The sequence below is a fragment of the Calypte anna genome, chromosome W, assembly GCF_003957555.1.
Source record: "Calypte anna isolate BGI_N300 chromosome W, bCalAnn1_v1.p, whole genome shotgun sequence".
NCBI classification, from domain to species: domain Eukaryota; kingdom Metazoa; phylum Chordata; class Aves; order Apodiformes; family Trochilidae; genus Calypte; species Calypte anna.
The window spans coordinates 16,918,873-16,938,439 of NC_044276.1; the positions used below are offsets into that span (position 1 = coordinate 16,918,873).

General features: G+C 47.4%; 1 pseudogene; it reads right to left on the minus strand.

Moving 5' to 3' along the window:
* Nucleotides 1–12,678: 12,678 nt before the first annotated feature.
* Nucleotides 12,679–18,894, minus strand: LOC115600107 (annotated as a pseudogene).
* Between the last annotated feature and the right edge of the window lie 673 nt (nt 18,895–19,567).

Here is a 19,567-nt window from a genome sequence, read left to right on the forward strand (position 1 = left end):
AGGATAAAGGTGATTTTCTGTTTCTGTACTTTTGCTTTTAGCTAAGTCCCTTGTAAGTAGTCTCTCTGAAATTAACAGCAAGTTTCTCAGACAGTGTGTGCTTCTATGATTGATAACACTTGATGTTTATAGTTCCAGCCAGAGACTGGTATGCAGAGCCAAGGACACTGCTTTCCTCAGCTCTGAGGAAAACGTTTTACTGTCCAGGAGGATAAAGAGGTCCCACCTGAGCCCTCCTTTAGGGAGGAACGGACAAGATAGATGCCAGAATTAACCAAACAGAGTATTCCATCCCATATACGTCACACTCAGTATAAATTTGAGGCATCACGTGGGCCGAGCCAGATCTTTTCCTGCTTCCCTTCCTTCACCCGGCATCCTGGAAGGATCCTGTCCGTTCGTCTGCCTGTGGTCCTAATCCGTGCCAGCCCATATCTGTGTGTTCCTGCCTCCGGTTCCCGACTGCTGCCGACTCCAGGAGTCCAGCCTGGACTTTCCCAGGGCTGCCCTACAGCCTCGGTGGTGACGTGAGAGTTATTGGGGGAGAGGGGGAGGAATGTGGTTTCCATTTTCCTGTATATTTGTATATATTTAGTAATTTTTCCTATTTATCATTACTGTTTCATTAAAGTTGTGTAGTTTAGTTTCCAACTCATAAGTCTCTCTCCCTTATTCTCTCTCCTTTCTCTATCAAGGATAGAGAGACATTAATAGAGAGCGTCTGTTATTCGGTTTAATCGCCGGGCCAGTGTTAAACCGTGACAGATTTATTGGCGCCCAACGTGGGGCTTGAGCTAATTGGCTCGAGTCCAGTTTAAATTTTGACTAAATTGCCTGAACAGTTTGAATTCCAACTCCAGTGAAAGAATGGCTTTCCTGAGCTGGAATCAGACCTTGTTCTTTGAAAATTTCACAGGGTTGGAGATTAAACCAATCGTGCCATATCTTTGGTATTTAGGGTATGTGATGTGTATTTTCGCAGCTGGAGTTGATGCTACTATGTGGGTTTTCTTTCATAAGAGTTTCTTAAGAACCATCATTGCAATATTGTCCTCAATACTGATGTATATCATCGTGCATGGTGTAGTGGTGTTTCATAGAAGGATTAAGAACTTTGTTGGTAATTACATTTTCAGCCTGCTTTTGAGGAAATACACCACCCTTGGGCTGAGTTCAGTGGATTCTTGTCCAAATGGCATTATGATTGTTATAGTTTTGTGCCTCCTGATTCTTGTAGGCATTGTTGTTCAGGTGTCTGTGAATATTTTCATGTGCTATCATATGTTGGTGAGGAATAAGACAATTACAACTAGGGGAACGAGCACACCTCGTAAAGAGAGCACCCCCACTCCTGCCTCTGCAGCTGCTTCTCGCCCCCCCTCACGCAAGGGCACAACTCAGATAAAGCCGGCCAGCATTGCCAGCTTATCGGCTACAGCTCCAGTTGCTGTCTCTACTCCCACAGACAGTGCTGCTGCTCAGAAAGCAAGCCCTGCTGCTGCTACTGCTGCAGACGCCTCAGCCTCTCCCCCTCAGCCCACCCAGTTACTTGTTGACCCTGTAACTAGGAAAAAAGGAAAACAATGGAAATCAGAAACGAGCCTTAACCCTTCCAAGTCTGAACAAGATGACCAGGTGATAGAGGAAATAGAGGATACTGCCTCTCCTCGTAGAGCAGCTAGAGCAGAGTCAGATGAGGACTCAGACTCAGAATCTGCTCAGCCCTATTCCATGAGAGACTTGCGTACTCTGAGAAAAGACTACAGCCGTTTTACAGGTGAACCACTCCTCTCTTGGTTATTCCGATGCTGGAATGATGGGGCTGCTACCATAACATTAACTCAGAAGGAAGCTAGGCAGTTGGGCCCTGTAGCCAAAGATGCAGCTATTGATCGGGCATTTGGGGAAAAGGCTGGAACTACTAGCCTGTGGAAACGACTCTTGTCAGCTGTCAGGGAGAGATATCCCTATAAAGAGGCAATAGATTGCCCACAAGTCAAAGCAGCCACACTTGGAAAAGCTATCAGGTATCTGGAAGAATTGGCTGTACGAGAAGTGATCTATAATGATGATGGCATTGAAGACCCTTATCACGTACCATGTCCTAAACCTATGTTGCAAAGGTTTGTGCATGCTGCACCATCACCTTTTAACCATACTCTATCAGTACTGCTATGGGTTCCTGTAGAAGTGGATACAGCTGTGGGTGATGTGATTAAAACTGCACGAGAGTGTGAAGAGGCTGTCACAGCCCCTCATCGGGCCTGGGTCTCAGCTATCAAGAGAGCATCTGAGAAACTGCATTCACCCCTTTTTCCTCAGACAGACGGAGGACGCCCCATTGCCACCATTAAGAGGAGACGCCCTCCTATGAGACAGAATCGAGGGAAACAGAATTTCGCAAGAGGAATTCTATGGGCACTCCTGTGTGAGTGTGGAGAGGACATGACAAAGTGGGACAAGAAACCTACTGCTGACCTACAGGACCGAGTGATTAAGTTGATGAGTAAGCCGAAGGCAAAAGGAGGTCCTTCTAAAAAGATGGCTGCTCAAGTGTCCAGTGTGGAATTACCCAACCCAAAAATGCTGGTGACTCAAGATCCATGCACATCAGGTGTGAGTACTGGGGATGCAAGCTCCAGTAATGCACATACTGACAATGCTGTATGTGCTCAAGCTTAGAGGTGCCCTGGCTCCAGCCAGGTGGAGGAGAGGGACAACCGAATCTATTGGATTGTGTGGATTCGATGGCCTGGCACATTAGAGCCACAAAAGTATAAAGCCTTGGTGGACACTGGTGCACAGTGCACCCTAATGCCATCGAATCAGAAAGGCACAGACTCCGTCACTATTTCTGGAGTGACGGGGGGATCTAAAGAACTGACTATTGTGAAGGCTGATGTGAGCCTCACTGGAATAAAGTGGCATAAACACCCAATAGTGACTGGTCCAGATGCTCCGTGCATCCTTGGCATAGACTACCTCAAGGGAGGTGATTTTGAGGACCCGAAAGGGTACCGCTGGTCCTTTGGTACTGCAGCTATTAAGACTGAGAATGCAGAATGGCTGCATACTTTGTTTGGCCTTTCAGATAAATCCTTTGTAGTGGGATTGCTGAGGACTACAAACCAGCGTCTGCCAACTGCTACTTCAGTAGTGCATCGTAGACAATATCGTGTCAACAGAGATGCTGTGATCTCCATTCACAAGCTGATCCGGCAACTAGAGAGCCAAGGAGTGATCAGCAAGACTCATTCACCCTTCAACAGTCCTGTATGGCCAGTGAAAAAGCCAAATGGAGAGTGGAGGCTGACAGTGGACTATCGTGCCCTGAATGAGGTTACACCATCACTAAGTGCTGCTGTGCCGGACATACTAGAACTTCAGTACGAGCTGGAGTCAAAGGCAGCCAGGTGGTATGCTACTATTGATATTGCTAATGCATTTTTTTGCTATTCCTATAGCACCAGAATGCAGAGCACAGTTTGCCTTCACCTGGAGAGGTGTCCAGTACACTTGGAATCGACTGCCCCAGGGGTGGAAACACAGTCCTACCATCTGCCATGGACTGATCCATGATACCTTGGAAAAGGGTGGAGCTCCAGAACATCTACAATACATCGATGACATCATTGTGTGGGGTGACACAGCAAAGGAAGTCTACGAGAAAGGCAAGAAGATAATTGAAATCCTTCTAGAGGCTGGTTTTGCTATTAAAAGGAGCAAGGTTAAGGGACCTGCACAAGAGATACAGTTTCTGGGAGTTAAGTGGCAAGATGGACGTCGCCACATCCCAATGGACGTGATTAACAAAATAACTGCTATGGCGCCACCAACTACCAAAAAGGAAACTCAGTCCTTCTTAGGAACTGTTGGTTTCTGGAGAATGCATATTCCTCTTTATAATCAGATTGTGAAACCTCTCTATGAGGTTACCCGGAAGAAGAAAGACTTTAAATGGGGCTCAGAACAACAAGCTGCTTTTGAGAATATTAAACAGGAGATTGTACAGGCAATGGCCCTTGGACCAATTCGAACAGGGCCAGACATCAAAAATATTCTTTACACCGGAGATGGAGGTGATGGTCCTTCATGGAGCCTCTGGCAGAAAGCTCCAGGAGAGACTCGAGGCCGACCTCTAGGATTTTGGGGTCGAAACTACAAAGGCTCCGAAGCCAACTACACAGCTGCTGAAAAAGAGATATTGGCTGCATACGAAGGAGTTAGAGCTGCTTCAGAAGTGATTGGTACTGAAGCACAGCTCCTCCTAGTGCCACGATTACCTGTACTGGGTTTTATGTACACAGGTAGAGAATCTTCCCATCATGCTACCGATGCTACCTGGAGTAAATGGATTGCTTTACTTTCACAGAGAGCTAGGATAGGAAGACTTAATCGTCCAGGAATTGTAGAAGCAATAACACATTGGCCAGAAGGCAAACACTTTGGAATGCCACCAGGAAAAGTGGTAAAACGGGCTGAAGAAGCCCCACCATATGACCAACTACCAGAGAGTGAGAAACAATATGCTCTTTTCACTGATGGATCCTGTCGTCTGGTAGGAGGCCATCGAAGGTGGAAAGCTGCCGTATGGAATCCTACACGACTAGTTGCAAAAACAGATGAAGGAGATGGTGAATCAAGTCAATTTGCAGAAGTAAAAGCCATCCAATTGGCTTTGGACATTGCTGAACAAGAAAAGTGGCCGAGACTTTATCTCTATACTGACTCATGGATGGTAGCAAATGACTTATGGGGTTGGTTAAAGCAGTGGAAGCAAAACAACTGGCAACGTAGAGATAAACCTATCTGGGCTGCTGAACTTTGGAAAGACATTGCTACTAGGTTAGAGAAACTTGATGTAAAAGTGCGTCACATAGATGCCCACGTACCTTCATATCGAGCTACCGAGGAACATCGAAACAACCAACGAGCAGATGAGGCTGCTCAAGTGTTCCAAATAGATCTGGACTGGGACCATAAAGGTGAACTGTTTTTGGCCAAATGGGCCCACAATGCTTCAGGTCATCAAGGCAGGGATGGAACATATCGATGGGCTCGTGACCGAGGGGTGGATTTATCTTTGGACTCTATTTCGCAGGTTATCCACGATTGTGACATATGTGCTGCAATTAAGCAAGCTAAAAGGTTGAAACCTCTATGGTATGAAGGGAGATGGTCAAAATATAGGTATGGGGAGGCCTGGCAAGTCGACTACATCACATTGCCTCAAACTCGCCAGGGTAAGCGCTATGTGCTTACAATGGTGGAGGCAAGTACAGGATGGCTGGAAACATATCCTGTGCCTCATGCCACAGCCCGGAACACTATCCTGGGCCTAGAGAAACAAGTCTTGTGGAGACATGGTACACCAGAGAGAATTGAGTCAGATAATGGAACTCATTTCAAAAATAGTCTCATAAATAACTGGGCCAAAGAACATGGTATTGAGTGGATATACCATATCCCCTATCATGCACCAGCCTCAGGTAAAATTGAAAGATACAATGGTCTGTTAAAAACTACCTTAAAAGCAATGGGTGGTGGAACTTTCAAAAACTGGGACAAGCACTTGGCAAAAGCTACCTGGTTAGTTAATACCAGGGGTTCCATCAATCGAGCTGGTCCTGCTCAGTCAGATCTTCTACACACAGTAGATGGGGACAAAGTGCCTGTGGTGCATGAGAAGAATCTGCTAGGGAAAACAGTTTGGGTTTATCCTGCCTCGGGCAAAGGCAAACCCATTCGTGGGGTTGCTTTCGCTCAAGGGCCTGGACACACTTGGTGGGTGATGATGAAAGATGGAGAAGTACAATGTGTACCACAAGGGAATCTAACACTAGGTGAGAATTCCTAATTTCTGCTTGTCTAGCTTAATCAGTAATGCATGGACTCTTTGGGAGTCATGAACTTGTATCCCACCATAACTACTGTTATGTGAACTGTTGCATAAACTAACAGTGTTCTATGAGTGTTTTTCAGGATGATTTTGTGGTGATGAAGCCAGAACTAGGTTCATCGGCTGGCATCCAGTAACTTCCTTGAAATTACCATCTGCAACCTGCAACTTGTGGACCATAGACATGAACTGTGAAGACTGGTCCTTCTTTTGAGAATCTGCTACAATAGATGAACATCTGTAATTGTAGACTGAATTACTTAGTGATTTTTAGCACAGAGAGATAGTAGTAATTTGTGTATAGATATGTTTAGGGATAAGAGTTAGTAATGATTGGAGCATGACGCAAATGGTATGGAATAAGGGGTGGAATGTCCTGGTTTGGGCCAGGATAAAGGTGGTTTTCTGTTTCTGTACTTTTGCTTTTAGCTAAGTCCCTTGTAAGTAGTCTCTCTGAAATTAACAGCAAGTTTCTCAGACAGTGTGTGCTTCTATGATTGATAACACTTGATGTTTATAGTTCCAGCCAGAGACTGGTATGCAGAGCCAAGGACACTGCTTTCCTCAGCTCTGAGGAAAACGTTTTACTGTCCAGGAGGATAAAGAGGTCCCACCTGAGCCCTCCTTTAGGGAGGAACGGACAAGATAGATGCCAGAATTAACCAAACAGAGTATTCCATCCCATATACGTCACACTCAGTATAAATTTGAGGCATCACGAGGGCCGAGCCAGATCTTTTCCTGCTTCCCTTCCTTCACCCGGCATCCTGGAAGGATCCTGTCCGTTCGTCTGCCTGTGGTCCTAATCCGTGCCAGCCCATATCTGTGTGTTCCTGCCTCCGGTTCCCGACTGCTGCCGACTCCAGGAGTCCAGCCTGGACTTTCCCAGGGCTGCCCTACAGCCTCGGTGGTGACGTGAGAGTTATTGGGGGAGAGGGGGGAGGAATGTGGTTTCCATTTTCCTGTATATTTGTATATATTTAGTAATTTTACCTATTTATCATTACTGTTTCATTAAAGTTGTGTAGTTTAGTTTCCAACTCATAAGTCTCTCTCCCTTATTCTCTCTCCTTTCTCTATCAAGGATAGAGAGACATTAATAGAGAGCGTCTGTTATTCGGTTTAATCGCCGGGCCAGTGTTAAACCGTGACAGTGGAGATGAAGTGGCAGCATGGGGACATGAGTGAGCTGAATGAGCAGCTGCTGCTGGATGGAGGGTAGAAGTGGTGACATGGACAAGGTGGTGGAGGCAAATTATCCCAGAGCCTTCCCAGTGAGCCAATGAGAACAATGTTGTGTTTGGGGTGGTGAGGAGCAATGTTCTCCATGGAGTGCTGGATCTCAAAGGCTTTTTCTCACTGTCCAGGCCTCTTGAAGAGACACTCTACACCAATACCAATTGAATATAAATTTCTGATCTGAAAACCAGTAAAACAGAACTTTTAAAAAAAATTTATTTGATGCTCTTTGTAATCTTCCTCCACAAAGGAAAGTCTCAGATTAGCTGTGCAAGTCTTGAACACTAAAAACACCACAGGGTGACACGTGGCTGCTCAGTACTGTATTGGGACCCATGGTCCTAAAGGGACTGAGCCCATGATCCTCAGGTACTGACAAGAGACTGAAAAAAACCTATCTTTAGAAATCAAAGCCAAAATAAAACCCCAAATTATCTTGAAGTATTTATTGGCCCAATTGGGTCTCATTACTGACAAAGCAGCCCCAGGGACTTGTTAGAGAAGGTCACTGGAGGCCATGATTGCAGGGAGGCAAAGATTCTGTAAAGGTGGCTCTGAAGCCACAGATATTTATTTATTTGTTTATTTATTTATTTATATTATGTGTCAGGCCACACTCTGAACCCCAGGCAATGGGAAATCAGAGCCCATCCCTCTCTTGTGGGTCAGGACTCTTCCTGGGAGCAGTGGGGTGTGAAGATGAGCAATAAAAACTGTAGGAAGAATGCACAACACCTCCTGGATACCCAAAGCAGGAGTGAGGAGCAAACCAAGTGCAGAGCCTCAACATACAATTCTGCCTGGTGGTGGTGGTGATACAGTGAACGTTTCTAAAGTCACCTTTCCAGACACAGACTGTCCAGACAAAGGCCATTCCCATTCCTCTCCAATTGTCCCATTCTCCTACTGTTTGTTCATTCAGATGCCTCTCCCTTGGGCTGCTGCTTTGAGCAGCAGGTTGTTCAAAGCTTGCCTTTCATCAGCCTGACTGTCTCTTTAGCCACCTCTGTCATGATGATCACATCTCTCTTTTCCCATATCTCTCTAAACCATTTCTGATCAGATTCTTCTTCACTTTTTCTGTTTGAATTTTCTTGGCTGGCACAAAGGAAAACTCCTGCTGTGCCTGTGTGCAGTCAGTTCTCTAAGGAGAGCAGGTGGGAGGTGGTGCAGTGGAGCTGTAACCTCCAGGTGCAGAGATGAGTGAAGAAATGTGATGCAAGGACCAGGGATGGAAGTCCCAGGTGGGACATGAAAGCAATTGGGGTTGGGAGGGTGAGAAGTAAAGTTTCCCACACAGTGTTAGACCTCAGGAAACTTCTATCACATCTTCTCTAAACTGAAAATCATAAGATCTGGTAAAATATTAAAGGAAAACAAAACAAAAAACAAAACAAAAACCCAGAAAAAATTTTCATTAAGTGCACTACGAAATTTTCCTCTTTAACTATGGTGGGAAAACCTCTCCAATTAGCCATACAAGTCTTGAAGATGTGAAGAATATCCCATGGAGAGCCATGGCTCTTTACTGAACTGTATTTCAATGAGCTCCGGGGTGTGTTTGGTGCTGAGTCCATGATCCTCAGATGCTGTGAGATGAATGAACAAACTGCTCAAGAAGTCAAAATGGAACCTGAAAGTACCTTGATTCATTGATTTGCCCCACTGAGGACCATTGCTGCCAGAGCCTTCTCGCTGGAAGCCATGATTTCAGAGAGGGAAAGGCTCAGTAAAGTGGCTCTGAAGCCAACCATTTTTACTCTTTATTATTTTTATTAAGCAGCGAGACCACTCTCTGAACCCCAGGCAATGGGAAGGCAGAGCCCATCCCTCACTTGTGGGTCAGGATTCTTCCTGGGGACAGTGGGGTGTGAAGATCGGTAATGTCAGAAAATGTACACCACTTCCCAGCTACCCCAAGATCGGATGAGGAGCAAACCAAGTTCAAAGCCTCAAGAAAGAGTTTTTCCTTGTGGTGCTGATACAGTGACCATTTCTCAAGTCACCTTTCCAGACAGACTGTCCAGACAAAGGGACAGGCTAGAGAGTTGGGCCCATTCAAACTTCATGAGTTTCAAAAAGGAGAAGCACAAGGTCCTGCAACTCGTTTGGGGCAATCCCCAGCACAAATACCGGTTGGGCAGAACATGGATTGAGAGCAGCCCTGAGAAGGAGGAGGACTTGGGGGTGCTGGTTGATGAGAAGCTCAGCACCAGCTGGCAAGGTGTGCTGGCAGCCTAGGAAGCCAAGCATGTCCTAAGCTACACAAAGAGCAGCATGGCCAGCAGGTCAGGGGAGGAGATTCTGCTCCTCTGCTCCACTCTGGTGAGACTCCACTGCAGTGCTGGGTCTAGTTCTGGAGCCCCAAGAACAAAAAGGACATGGAGCTGTTAGAACAAGTCCAGAGGAGACCATAAAGATTATCAGAGGGCTGATCATCAGGAGGTCTCTAGGACAAGCTCCTGGTCTCATTGGGGTTGGTTTGGGGTAAGGGAGGGTTGCTCAGGATTTATTAATTTCTGTCTTGAAAAGCTGCAGGGATGGAGATGACACAAACTCGTTGGGGGACCTGTTAGAGTGTCTTGATGAGGAGCAAGTTTTAAAGTTTTTCCTCCCTTGTTTCAGATGATGCCCATTGGTCCTCACCCTCCCAGCATGCACAGCCAGGAAGGACCTGGCTCCATTTCTTGCTGATACCCAATGATTTATTAGAGAATCATAGAATATGCCGAGCTGGAAGGGACCCATCAGGATGATCAAGTCCATCTCTGTCCTGTGTAGGGCACCCCCGGGATCACACCATGAGCCTGAGAGCATCACTCAAACTCTTGTTGAACTCGAGCAGGCTTGATGCTGTGACCACTCCTCTGGGGAAGTGGACATTGCTTGGAAGCAATGAAGTTGTTCCATTGCTCAACTGCCCTCTGGGTGAAAAACCTTTCCCTGCTATGTAACCTGAACCTCCACTGATTAAGCTTCCTATCATTTCCCCAAGTACTCTCATTGGTCACAGGACTGGGAAAATAAGAACCAGTTTAATCTCTTCCCCTCGTGAGGATCCGTAGACTGCCATGGGGTGTCCCCACAGCCTTCTTTTCTCCCAAATGAACAATCCAAGTGACCTCAGGTGCTCCTCCTAAGTCATCCCTTCCAGACCTTTCATCATCCTGTTGCTCTCCTGTGCCCAAAACTGCACACAGTACTCCGAGTGAGGCCATACCAGTGCAGAGTACAGTGGTACAGTAACCTCCCTGGACTGGCTGGTGACACTGTGCTTCATGCACTCCAGGATACAGTTGGCCCTCCTGGCTGCCAGGACACACTGCTGGCATATGTCCAGTTTGCCATCAGCCAGGACTCCCAGGTCCCTCTCTGCCTCTCTCTTTCTCTGCTGTCCAGCCACTCATTCCCCAGTCTGTACTTGCCACCAGGGTTGCCCCATCCTAGGTGCAGAATTCAGCACTTGCCTTTGTGGTTGGTGATTCAGCACTTGCTGAACTTGTGGTTCAGCACTTGGCTGCTGATTGCCCATCTCTCTAATCTGCTGAGGTCTCTAATCCACAAACTTGATCAAATTCCTTCCAGCCCTGCACCCAAGTCACTGATGAAGATGTTGAAGAGGACGGGGCAAAGGATGGAGCCCTGCAGGACCCCACTAGTGACTTGTCACCAGCCTGATGTGACCTCATTCACTGTCACTCTTTGTGCTCCACCTGTGAGCCTGTTGCTCACCCATCACATAGCACGGTTGTCCAGCTGTATGATGGACATTTTATCCAGGCGGATGCTGTGAGAGACAGTACAAAAGCATTCTTGAAGTCCAGAAATATTACATCCACATGCTTCCCTTAATCAGCTAGGTGGGTTACCCTGTCATAAAAGTTTTGACCCACTAGGATCCCCAAGCCCTTTTCTGTAGGGCTGCACTCCTCCCAGTGTGGAGGAGGAATATCTGAACAAGCGTGGTCACGCACTGATTGGCATGAGCAATCCAATATTTGGTAGTAGTCAAAGCCTGAACAATAGGCCTTGAAACAAGGACATTAAAGGTCAACAAGTGGTTAGAAATGAGGAAGTAACTGCAGGAGACAAACAACTCCAGGATGCTAAAAAACAGATGTCAGCATGATTAAGCAGATTGTGACGTATACGTGATAACCAATCAAGTTAATTGTTAAGGTGCATGATTGCCGTGTGGACAGGTGCTTTAACCAATCAAATACTAACAAGGCAGGTATAGCTGTGGGCAAATGATATAAAAACAAGCATGAATATTGAATAAACAACTTCATTTAACGATATTGGTGACTACGTGTTGTCCTTAATCCTACACGGAACTTCCTCATCCCAGTCTTTACTGAGAGTGGGGATTTCCTCCTCCCAGGTACAGGGCCTTGAACTTGGCCTTTTTGAACTTCACGAGGTTTGCACAGACCTACTACTCAAACCTGTCCAGGTCCTTCTGGTTGTCATCCCTACCCTCATGTAAATCAACTGTGCTCCTGAGCCTGGTGTCATCTGCAAACTTGCTGAGGAATCACTTGATCCCACAGTCTCTGTCACTGATGAAGATGTTAATTAGTACTGTGGACATCCAGTACTATTTAGAAGGTAACTTTACATCCAGAATGGACATCCTTCATTATTGCCTTCCCCTTGGACACTGAGTCATTGAATATAACTGTCTGCAACAAGTCATCTAGCCATTTCCTTTCACATCCAACTGTCCATCTATCAAACACATCAATGAGAATGTTTCAGGGGATCATCTCAAGTCTTGGTAGATCATGTTGCAGTTCTTCCCTTCTCCACTGCTGCAATTACTCCATGGCAGAAGGCTAGGAGGTTGGTGAGGCTCTCTTTGCCCTTTGTGAATCTGTGTTGGCTGCCTCAGATCACCTCCCTCAACTCCATACATTTTGATATGGCCTCCAGGAGGATCTGTTCCACAATCTGACATCTCTTCAATACAAATACTGAATTCTGGCCAATCATCCTGACTTTTGTCATGTGACAAAGATACCACAAAAAGGTGATTTCTATACAGAAGTTGTGATTTAACATGGTCTGATGTCAAGGATTGCTTTGCTACTGTGTGGAAGGGACGTGTAGGAGTTAAAAGGAGAGTGGCTGACACAGGGATCTGAGGCAATGATTTCCAGAGAGACAGTGGAAATGGAGCCAGGACTGGGATGGAGTAATTTATCCAGGGATAAGGGAAAATACTGAGGAAGGCCCTTCCGCTGAGTCATGAGGGTCAGAGTGAACCCCATTGCTTTCTGAACTCCTTCTAAGAGGACTCCAAGTGTAGTTGGATCTCATCCTAACACGAGAGGAATCTAAGAAAAATGACATCAGGCAAAAAAGTCACTGATTTAATTTTTAAAAAAAGGACACAGATATTTTTTCAAAAACATTTCCAGCAGCCTCTGGATAACACCAAAAAGACAGATACATAATTCAAAATGGTATGAACAATGAGATATCTTTGTGCACAACATTTCAAAGAGAACAAAGACAGCCACCACAATCAAAAAGTTCTAGAAGGCAGGCTGAGCCTATAATGAGACACACTGTGAATAATATGAGATACATTAGCAATGATTTGCATGAGAAACTGGGAATTTTATTACTTTATAAAAAGATCCTCTCAACAGTTTCCACACAGCACCCTTGAGCTCCTAATTCCACATGCTGTAGATGAGGGGGTTCACTGCTGGAGGAACCACCGAGTACAGAAATGACACCAGCAGGTCCAGGGATGGGAAGGACATGGAGGGGAGCTTCAGGTGGACAAACATCACTGTGCTGATGAACAGGGAGACAACGGCCAGGTGAGGGAGGCACGTGGAAAAGGTTTTGTGCCATCATTGCTCAGAGGGCTCCTCAGCACGGCCCTGAAGATCTCCACATAGGACACCACTATGAAAACAAAACAGCCAAAATCAAAAAAGCAGCTTAATACAAAAAGTCCAAGTTCCCTAAGGAAGGTGAGTGAGCAGGAGAGCTTGAGGATCTGGGGGATTTCACAGAAGAAATGGTCCAGGGCATTGCCCTGGCAGAGGGGCAGGGAAAATGTATTGGCCTAGTGCAGCAGAGCACTGAGAAACCCAGTGCCCCAGGCAGCTGCTGCCATGTGGACACAAGCTCTGCTGCCCAGGAGGGTCCCGTAGTGCAGGGGTTTGCAGATGGCCACCTAGCAGTAATAGGACATGATGGTCAGAAGGTAAAACTTCCCTATAAACAAAAGGAGAAAAAACAAAAGCAGTGCAGCACACCCTTTGTAGGAGATGTCCATGTTGTCCCAGAGGGAACTGGCCATGGCTTTGGTCAGAGTGGTGGAGATGGATCCCAGGTCGAGGAGGGAGAGGTTGAGGAGGAAGAAGTACATGGGGGTGTGAAGGTGGTGGTCACAGGCGATGGTGGTGATGATGAGGCCGTTGCCCAGGAGGGCAGCCAGGTAGATGCCCAGGAAGAGCCAGAAGTGCAAGAGCTGCAGCTCCTGCCTGTCTGCAAATGCCAGGAGGAGGAACTGGCTGATGAAGCTGCTGTTGGACATCTGATGCCTCTGGGCATGGTGCTCTGTCATAGGAGAAAAATCAAGAAGAAATCAGGACAAACTTTTCCCAAAAACATCTCTTCATTTTTTCTCAAAGACACTAAACCTGCTTCTTCCCTCAGCAAATCAAATCCTTCAGCATTTCTGCTGCCCTGCAAGTGAAATCTTGAGGGAGCTGAGGCAAAGGGACTGTCCCGTAGTGCAGAGTGAGAACAGCCGCTCTGTCCATCAGTCCTGCTGTAAGATGCAGAAAAAGGCAAAGACCCTAAAGATGGTTTATCCTGATGGGAGAGTGGGCTGACCCCCAGCCCCACACCCTGCAGTCCCAACAGCCCCAAATCTCATGTGGTTTGGATGTCCATAGACTCGACAGTAGGACAGGACCAGCAGTGTCAGTGTATGAGCTGCACCCGAATCCTCACCCCCCAGCCCAGCAAAAACTCATAATTCAATGCCCATGATCTGAAGGGCAGCTATGCAGGGGACAGCTGGGAGGTGCAGAAATCCCCCCTGCCATCATTTTCCAGGCAGCAGCTCCTTATCAATCCCTGCCCATCTCTGCTGCCTGCAGCTCTTTCTCTGTCCCCAGCTATCCTCCCTGTCAGTGATCATAGCCCCCATCCCACCCTCTGAGCGCTCAGCTCTGCCCTGCAGACCCCTCCTGGCAGCAGCAGGACCTATCCAGGGGCATCTCTGGCTGTTCAGGGAGCAGCTCAGAAAAGGAGAACTGGGGTCTCTGTGCCCTCTGCAGAGTGCAGAAAGAGCTTTCCATGTTCTGGAGAGACAAGTGGAAGCACAGCCTGAGGAGAGACCAGATTGGAGCAGAAAAGCCCTGCCCTGAAGGGACTCCTGAAAAGTCCTCTCAGAAATATTCTGGGCATCAGCTGGAGCTCTGAGCAGCCCTGAATAATTCATCCCTCTCTCAACAGCACCAGGACCTTGCCCTGTCCACCCTGTCTCCTGCCATCCACAGCTTCTGCCAGCACCAGGGAGCTCCCCAGGCAGGCTGAGAGCTGCCCCTGGCAGAGTCCCTGCCCCAGCACACAGCCCCTGGGCTGCAGGACCCAGCTCTGAAGGACAGCCCTGGGCACCCCTGCCTGCACACACCCCCTCACTCCTCTTCACAATTCCCCACCTCCAGCCCATTCCCCCCTTACAGCTTCCATCTGCTGTGGCTCTGCAGCTTCAGAAGATGCCTCCAGGAACGGCACCGGCACTGCCCTGCACCAGACACTCACCGTGTCAGAAGCTGGGAAAGTTCTCCTCCAATGCACTGGCAGTCATCCCCTCCATCTTCACCACCTTGAAGCTCTCTCTGCCTTGCTCATCTGTAGTGAGACAGGACCAGGTGCCCTGAGTTATTGATGAGTGGGTGTGGGTTCACCTGAGCATGCTCAGGAGGGAGGCCAGACACAGGTGAACCCACACCCACTCATCAATAACTCAGGGCACCTGGTCCTGTCTCACTACACTTATCTCTCCGAGATACCCTCACAGTGCCCTCAGCCTTGCTGCGCTCTGCAGATGAGCTGCTCCTGCCCAGAGCTTTCTCTCTGCAGCACTGCCCACTTGCCAGCAGCTCCCTCCATCCCAGGAGCCCAGCTCACAATTGTCATGAGCCCTCTGGGGGGTTGATGCTGAGCCCATGACAATTGCTCAACAGGCAAGGAGAGGAAGCTGCAGAACCCTCTCAACAAGTGCAAGGCAGAGTCCAAGTCCAAAGTTTCTTGCCGTGTGCCTGGGTCCCCCTGAGGGACACCACTGAGAAAGCATCTCCAGGGTGTGTGGGAATCAGGAACCAGGAGGCAGTGATGGCAGGTGGGGCAAAGGAAGGTGCAGGTGGCTCTGGTACTGAGGAAGCCTGGCTGTGTGTCAGGACTGCAAAGGGCCCAGCCCTGAGCCCATTCCCCAAAGGTGCCAGCCCTGACCCCCAGCCCCTGGGAAGAGAGATCCTATCCCTCCCTCAGCCTTCAGGGCTCTGCTGGCAGCATTGGGATATGGAGATGGGCAACGCCAAGGGCAGGACTATGGCATGGCACCTCCCAGGCTCCTGCGCATGGACAAGGAGGCCCTGAACCTCAGTGCTGGAAGGTCCACTTATCTCCCCATGGCCATCAATGCCAGAGACAAGAGCCATCAGCAAAGTCATGGAGAGCTTGGCTTTGCCAAGTGTGCCTCCAGCTTTTCCACAGCCCTCTGTCATCTCCACCACCGTAGTCTGTCCTACGGTGTCCCATCCCCTGTGCCTCTTGCCCTTCAGGCTCTACTCCTTCACCCACTTGCCCCACCTTGCTGTCCCCTTCCCCTCCTGACATCTCTGTGTCCTCCCTGCCTCTGTCTTGGCACACAGAGCCTTGGGCTGATCCAGGCTCCTTCTGGTGGATGTGGTGTTCCCCAGCATGGCCCTTGGAGTGCCATTTCTTTCTTCTGCTCTCCACTCCAGGCCTCCCCAGCTGCTCTTTGGGCCATTCTTTTTTGCCCAAGCTGTTTCCCACTCTGAAGAACAGCTCCACCATGCCCAAACCCACCCTTCAGGCACTCCCAGGATAGTCCTCTACTGCCCACAATTTCCACACCACTGAGCCTTGGCCCATCAAGCTCTATATACTGGCCATGGTCTTGGGGTCTCCAAATCCCATCTTGGGAGAGCTCTGGGCACTCTCCATGGTAACTGACGTGGACAGAGATAATATAGAATATGATATATATAGAATCATAAAATCACAGAATAATTTGGGTTGGAAGGGACCTCTCAAGGTCATTTATTCCAACAGAAAGTGGGAGCACCCTCAAGTATATCAGGTTGCTCAGAGCCTCCTTAAGCCTCACCTTGAATATCTCCAGGGATGAGGTCTCACCCAACACCCTGGGCAACATGTTCTGTTTTTCCACTACCCTCATGATAAAGAACTTTTTCCTAACATGCAATCCAAATCTATTCCTAACTTAAATCCTTTCTACCCCATAGCAACAACCACAATAGTCTTTATCTGGGCCCAACATGGGTTATAAAGTGCTGAGATAATGACAGATCTGATCAGAGTATGTTAAAAACATTAGTTATCATTCTAAATTTTATCTATTTAAAAGCTGTTTGTAACCATGTATGTGGTTTTTGCTTTTATGGGTTTTGGTTGGTTAGTTTTCTTTTTTTGGTTGGTTGCTTGTTTTATTTTAATGTCAGATTACCAATTATTGGCGCATTTCTTTCTTGAGTAAGGTAAGAAAATAGGCTAAACAAAAATCAGACAAACAAACAAGGATAAGAGGAATGTCCTGAGGCATTCATATATCCCCATCCCAGAACAAGAATGATTAGAGGAATGGAATCAGAAGCAGCCATCCCGGACTCTGAGGCACACCCCTGGAGGTTCTGTGTGTGGCTATCATCAAGTGTCCTTGTACAGGCTATGTGCAGGGCATGTTATAAGGCATCCCTCCCTCTGTTCTGCTTGCAGAGAGGTGCCACTGTATATTTGTATATATTTAGTAATTTTTCCTATTTATCGGTACGTTTTCATTTAAGTTGTGTAGTTCAGTTTCCAACCCATAAGTCTCTCTCCCTTATTCTCTCTCCTTTCTTTATCAGGGAGGAGAGAGGGATTAATAGAGAGCATCTGTTATTTGGTTTAATTACCAGGCCAGTGTTAAACCGTGACAATAGACCATGTGCAGTGTGATATATGATTGTAATATATGTTAATGAATTTGTATTCCTAACCAGTAAATTCAGAATTAAACTAAGAAAAAAGCGAGTATGGGGCTAGACAAAGCCATTGAAACCTATAATTTTCCACACAGTGTAAGCAACACAAGGCCTTAATGAGACTAACTTATGTCTCGGCGATAATTGAAGCGTGGGTCTTGTTCTTAAAACAAGGCACTGCCAAGGCTAACTAGGTACCAAAAGAATGCAAACATCTGCACAGAGACAACATAAAAATGCCACAACCAGCAGATAAGGGGAAAATTATGGCTAGGGTCTAATTTTGCTCTGTAACAAGATAATGAAGTTGGCTAAAACAAGAAAGGTAAAGGGTTCAAGTTTGAGGAAGACTTCTTATTTCATCCAAAGACCCCCTGACGACCCCCCGATATCTCCCCAAGACAGGACTCCACCTAGACTCCGCCTATCATGAATATTGTAATAACATGATGTAATTCTTATGAATATATATAAACCCACCCCTTTTTAATATTCATAAAATTGTAATCAATATAAGGTAATTCTAGAGTTTAAGAGGTGTGCGTGTGAGTGGAGCGGAGACTCCCCATGCACCCAGCGCTGTTTTGCTCACTGCAATTTCAATTTTATTAATTAATTTAATCATTAACAGAATATTGAGTCTCGGTCATTTTTAACAGCAGGGTGTGTTATAAGGCATCCCTCCCTCCATTCTGCTTGCAGAGAGGTGCCACTGTAAATCTCCAGTACAGTTTCATTCCCAGATCCCTGTGTTTCACCCAAGGAGTCCTGAGAATTCAACACAGCATCACTGGTCAGGAATACAAAAGTAACAAGGACACACATAAGACACTGAGCAGCCGTAGTCTTGGCACTGTGTCACAGGGTTAACATCATGGACCTGTAAGAAACCAGACTTCTTGATATCCTGGAAAAGAAAGACATTCAAAGCAGACACTGTTAACAGTAGAGAACAAAGGTTGAGCGGGTTTTTGAAGTTAAAGGCATTTTTCCCACTGCTGGAATTGAGCTGTCTCACAGGGTCCTTTGTTTCTTTACTAGGGAATGTGAACAGAGGTTTAGGACAAAAAGCAATTACTTGTGGTCATCCCTTAATTCATCAGAAACCTACTGAAGGTGTAGCGTAACACTGAATTTCAAAAGATCAGAATAGAACACACTAAAAGGAAAAAACATATGAGCAGAGAGTAAAGAATATTCATTTGGAAGACATTTCACATTCCTGGCTCTTCAGTAATGACCTCTATACCATAAGGAAACTTTGCTTAGTTTTAATTTCAGCTTGGCCAGGCCAAGCCCAAGGGTGGTTTGGTACAGGCTGAGCTGCTGCCCCATGTCCTGCAGTAGCCCGGCCGCCCGCTGCCGGTACCAGAGCTCCCTGACAGGGTCCAGCCCGGCATGGCGCCAGGGGCTGTTGTCCAGCTGCTGGCGGCTGAAGTCCCGGCGCTGGCCCACTGTGCAACCAGCCCTGCCACCCTCCCAGGCCTCCATGGCGATATGCACCCAGGCAGGGACACAGGGATACCCTGAGGGCCGGACACAGGGCATGGCAGTGGAGAGGAGCCAGGGAGCCAGCGCTGGCCCTTCTTCCCCCTGCCTGTTCTGATGCACAGTGCTTGCTGGGGGGACAGGGGTCCAAATGTTCCAAATCCCCCACCCCTCCCGGGACCCCCATCATCCCCTGGGGCCCTGTCAGGGCCCTGCTTGGGCTTCTCCCAGCATCTCACATCTTTTCAACATTCCCATGTGCAAAAGTGCCACAGCAACACCTGCCATGGGACTTGATGATCTTCAAGGTTCCTCCAATCCATTTCATGGAATCCTCCTGCCCAGTGTCCAGTTCAGGAAGGCCCAGGTCCTGGAGATGCCCCTGGCAGCTCCTCCCAGCTCTCATGACCTTTTGGTCATTTTGAGGGCTCAGACTTGTCTCCCCACCTCCCTTCCCCCAGGGGTTTTTCAGCACCTGCCCTAATTAATGAGCTCTGGCAGGCTCAGTGGGGCCCATTGATATCTTGAAGTACTTCAATTTTTTTTCCTGACTTTGACTTGAGGAGAAATTTCTTCATTCTTCTCTCAAATGTCCTCAAGAACTGTGTAACTTTTTGTAATTGCCTTTACATCTTCAAAACCTGTAGATCTCGTTGGTGTGTTAATTTTTCTTAGT